Raw genomic sequence first — 5,304 nt, 5'->3', positions numbered from 1 at the left:
GGTGGCCACACGGTGGCGCTGCAGTTGTATCACGTAGTGGCCACACGGGGGCGCTGCAGTTGTATCACGTGGTGGCCACACGCTGGCGCTGCAGTTGTATCACGTGCTGGCCACACGGTGGCGCTGCAGTTGTATCACGTGGTGGCCACACGGTGGCGCTGCAGTTGTATCACGTGGTGGCCACACGATGGCACTGCAGTTGTCACGTGGTGGCCACACGGGGGCGCTGCAGTTGTATCACGTGGTGGCCACACGGTGGCGCTGCAGTTGTATCACGTGGTGGCCACACGGGGGCGCTGCAGTTGTATCACGTGGTGGCCACACGGGGGCGCTGGAATTGTATCACGTGGTGGCCACACGGGGGCGCTGCAGTGGTACCGCGTGGTGGCCACACGGTGGCGCTGCAGTTGTATCACGTGGTGACCACACAGTGGCGCTGCAGTTGTATCACGAGGTGGCCGCACGGTGGCGCAGCATTTGTATCACGTGGTGGCCACACGGTGGCGCTGCAGTTGTATCACGTGGTGGCCACACGGTGGCGCTGCAGTTGTATCACGTAGTGGCCACACGGGGGCGCTGCAGTTGTATCACGTAGTGGCCACACGGGGGCGCTGCAGTTGTATCACGTGGTGGCCACACGGTGGCGGGGGCAGTTGTATCACGTGGTGGCCACACGGTGGCGCTGCAGTTGTATCACGTGGTGGCCACACTGTGGCGCTGCAGTTGTATCACGTGGTGGCCACACGGTGGCGCTGCAGTTGTATCACGTGGTGGCCACACGGTGGCGCTGCAGTTGTATCACGTGGTGGCCACACGGGGGCGCTGCAGTTGTATCACGTGGTGGCCACACGGGGGCGCTGGAAGTTGTATCACGTGGTGGCCACACGGGGGCGCTGCAGTGGTATCACGTGGTGGCCACACGGGGGCGCTGCAGTTGTATCACGTGGTGACCACACGGTGGCGCTGCAGTTGTATCACGTGGTGGCCACACGGTGGCGCTGCAGTTGTATCACGTGGTGGCCACACGGTGGCGCTGCAGTTGTATCACGTGGTGGCCACACGGTGGCGCTAGCAGTTGTATCACGTGGTGGCCACACGGGGGCGCTGCAGTTGTATCACGTGGTGGCCACACGGTGGCGCTGCAGTTGTATCACGTGGTGGCCACACGGTGGCGCTGCAGTTGTATCACGTGGTGGCCACACGGTGGCGTCTGCAGTTGTATCACGTGGTGGCCACACGGGGGCGCTGCAGTTGTATCACGTGGTGGCCACACGGTGGCGCTGCAGTTGTATCACGTGGTGGCCACACGGTGGCGCTGCAGTTGTATCACGTGGTGGCCACACGGTGGCGCTGCAGTTGTATCACGTGGTGGCCACACGGGTGGCGCTGCAGTTGTATCACGTGGTGGCCACACGGTGGCGCTGCAGTTGTATCACGTGGTGGCCACACGGTGGCGCTGCAGTTGTATCACGTAGTGGCCACACGGTGGCGCTGCAGTTGTATCACGTGGTGGCCACACGGTGGCGCTGCAGTTGTATCACGTGGTGGCCACACGGTGGCGCTGCAGTTGTATCACGTGGTGGCCACACGGTGGCGCTGCAGTTGTATCATGTGGTGGTCACACGGTGGCGCTGCAGTTGTATCACGTGGTGGCCACACGGTGGCGCTGCAGTTGTATCACGTGGTGGCCACACGGTGGCGCTTGCAGTTGTATCACGTGGTGGCCACACGGTGGCGCTGCAGTTGTATCACGTGGTGGCCACACGGTGGCGCTGCAGTTGTATCACGTGGTGGCCACACGGTGGGCGCTGCAGTTGTATCACGTGGTGGCCACACGGTGGCGCTGCAGTTGTATCACGTGGTGGCCACACGGTGGCGCTGCAGTTGTATCACGGGGTGGCCACACTGTGGCGCTGCAGTTGTATCACCGTGGTGGCCACACGGTGGCGCTGCCAGTTGTATCACGTGGTGGCCACACGGTGGCGCTGCAGTTGTATCACGTGGTGGCCACACGGTGCGCTGCAGTTGTATCACGTGGTGGGCCACACGTGGCGCTGCAGTTGTATCACGTGTGGCCACACGGTGGCGCTGCAGTTGTAATCACGTGGTGGCCACACGGTGGCGCTGCAGTTGTATCACGTGGTGGCCACACGGTGGCGCTGCAGTTGTATCACGTGGTGGCCACACGGTGCGCTGGCAGTTGTATCACCGTGGTGGCCACACGGGCGCTGCAGTTGTATCACGTGGTGGCCACACGGGGCGGCTGCAGTTGTATCACGTTGTGGCCACACTGTGGCTCTGCAGTTGTATCACGTGGTGTACACACGGTGGCGCTGCAGTTGTATCACGTGGTGGCCACACGGTGGCGCTGCAGTTGTATCACGTGGTGGCCACACGGTGGCGCTGCGTTTGTATCCGTGGGTGGCCACAACGGGGGCGCTGAGTTGTATCACGTGGTGGCCACACGTGGCTGCAGTTGTATCACGTGGTGGCCACACGGTGGCGCTGCAGTTGTATCACTGGTTGCCACACGGTGGCGCTGCAGTTGTATCACGTGGTGGCCACACGGTGGCGATGCAGTTGTACACGTGGTGGCCACACGGTGGCGCTTGCAGTTGTATAACGTGGTGGCCCACACGTGGCGTTGCAGTTGTATCACGTGGTGGCCACACGGTGGCGCTGCGTGTATCACGTGGTGGCCACACGGGGGCGCTGGAGTTGTATCACGTGGTGGCCACACGGGGGGCTGGATTGTATCACGTGGTGGCCACACGGTGGGCGCTGCAGTTGTATCACGTGGTGGCCACACGGTGGCGCTGCAGTTGTATCACGTGGTGGCCACACGGGGGCGCTGGCGTTGTATCACGTGGTGGCCACACGGTGGCGTTCTGGCAGTTGTATCACGTTGGTGACACACGGTGGCGCTGCAGTTGTATCACGTGGTGGCCAGTTGTATCACGTGGTGGCCACACGGTGGGCTGCAGTTGTATCACGTGGTGGCCACACGGTGGCGCTGCAGTTGTATCACGTGGTGGCCACACGGTGGCGCTGCAGTTGTATCACGTGGTGGCCACACGGGTGGCGCTGCAGTGTATCACGTGGTGGCCACACGGTGGCGCTGCAGTTGTATCACGTGGTGGCCACACGGTGGCGCTGCAGTTGTATCACGTGGTGGCCACACGGTGGCGCTGCAGTTGTATCACGTGGTGGCCACACGGGGGGCGCTGCAGTTGTATCACGTGGTGGCCACACGGGGGTGTGTACTGGGGCAGTTGTATCACGTGGTGGCCACACGTGGCGCTGCAGTTGTATCACGTGGTGGCCACACGGTGGCGCTGCAGTTGTATCACGTGGTGGCCACACGGGGTCGCTGCAGTTGTATCACGTGGTGGCCACACGGTGGCGCTGCAGTTGTATCACGTGGTGGCCACACGGTGGCGCTGCAGTTGTATCACGTGGTGGCCACACGGTGGCGCTGCAGTTGTATCACGTGGTGGCCACACGGTGGCGCTGCAGTTGTATCACGTGGTGGCCACACGGGGGCGCTGCAGTTGTATCACGTGGTGGCCACACGGGGGTGCTGGAGTTGTATCACGTGGTGGCCACACGGTGGCGCTGCAGTGTATCACGGTGGTGGCCACAACGGTGGCGCTGCAGTTGTATCACTGTGGTGGCCACACGGTGGCGTGCAGTTGTATCACGTGGTGGCCACACGGTGGCGCTGCAGTTGGTATCAACGTGGTGGCCACACGGGGGCGCTGTGCATTGTTCACGTGGTGGCCACACGGTGGCGCTGGCATTTGTATCACGTGGTGGCCACACGTGGCGCTGCAGTTGTATTCACGTGGTGGCCCACACGTGGCGCTGCAGTTGTATCACGTGGTGGCCACACGGGGGCTGCTGGCAGTTGTATCACGTGGTGGCACACACCTGGTGGCGCTGCAGTTTATACACGTGGTGGCCACACGGTGGACCGCTGCAGTTGTATCAAGTGGTGGACACACGGTGGCGCTTGCAGTTATATCACGTGGTGGCGACACGGTGGCTTGCAGTTGGTATCACGTGGGGCGACACGGTCGCGTTGCAGTTGTATCACGTGGGGCCACACGGTGAGCGCTGCAGTTGTATCACGTGGTGGCCACACGGTGGCGCTGCAGTTGTATCACGGGTGGCCACACGGTGGCGCTGCAGTTGTATCACGTGGTGGCCACACGGTGGCGCTGCAGTTGTATCACGTGGTGGCCACAACGGTGGCGCTGCAGTTGTATCACGTGGTGGCCACACGGGGCGCTGCAGTTGTATCACGTGGTGGCCACACGGTGGCGCTGCAGTTGTATCACGTGGTGGCCACACGGTGGCGCTGCAGTTGTTTCACGTGGTGGCCACACGGGGCCGCTGCAGTTGTATCACGTGGTGGCCACACGGGGGCGCTGGAGTTGTATCACGTGGTGGCCACACGGGGCGCTGCAGTTGTATCATGTGGTGGCCACACGGGGGCGCTGCAGTTGTATCACGTGTTGGCCACACGGTGGCGCTGCAGTTGTATCACGTGGTGGCCACACGGGGGAGCTGCAGTTGTATCACGTGGTGGCCACACGGGGGTGCTGGAGTTGTATCACGTGGTGGCCACACGTTGGCGCTGCAGTTGTATCACGTGGTGGCCACACGGTGGCGCTGCAGTTGTATCACGTGGTGGCCACACGGTGGCGCTGCAGTTGTATCACGTGGTGGCCACACGGTGGCGCTGCAGTTGTATCACGTGGTGGCCACACTGTGGCGCTGCAGTTGTATCACGTGGTGGCCACACGGTGGCGCTGCAGTTGTATCACGTGGTGGCCACACGGTGGCGCTGCAGTTGTTTCACGTGGTGGCCACACGGGGGCGCTGCAGTTGTATCACGTGGTGGCCACACGGGGGCGCTGCAGTTGTATCACGTGGTGGCCACACGGGGGCGCTGCAGTTGTATATCACGTGTTGGCCACACGGTGACGCTGCAGTTGTATCACGTGGTGGCCACACGGTGGCGCTGCAGTTGTTTCACGTAGTGGCCACACGGGGGCGCTGCAGTTATACCGCGTAGTGGCCACATGCTCGTTCATGTGAATTAACAGCTGCTCCAGGTGGATTACCAGCTGGTTCATGTGAATTACCAGCTCCTCCAGGTGGATTACCAGCTTTTCAAGGTGAGTTACCAGCTCATTCGCTGGAAATGTTTTTGCAAACAAAGTTACGAGGCCTATCTTGTGTTTAGAGTTAGTAATAGGGGTTAGGTTTAGGGGATAGGGTTTAGGGGTTACGGTTTGG

The sequence above is a fragment of the Lethenteron reissneri genome, chromosome 20 (genome assembly GCF_015708825.2).
Source record: "Lethenteron reissneri isolate LAM-NWPU_2019-01 chromosome 20, ASM1570882v1, whole genome shotgun sequence".
Lineage (NCBI taxonomy): Eukaryota > Metazoa > Chordata > Hyperoartia > Petromyzontiformes > Petromyzontidae > Lethenteron > Lethenteron reissneri.
The sequence above is the reverse complement of the archived record's forward strand: the minus strand, read 5'-3'. Positions refer to the sequence as shown.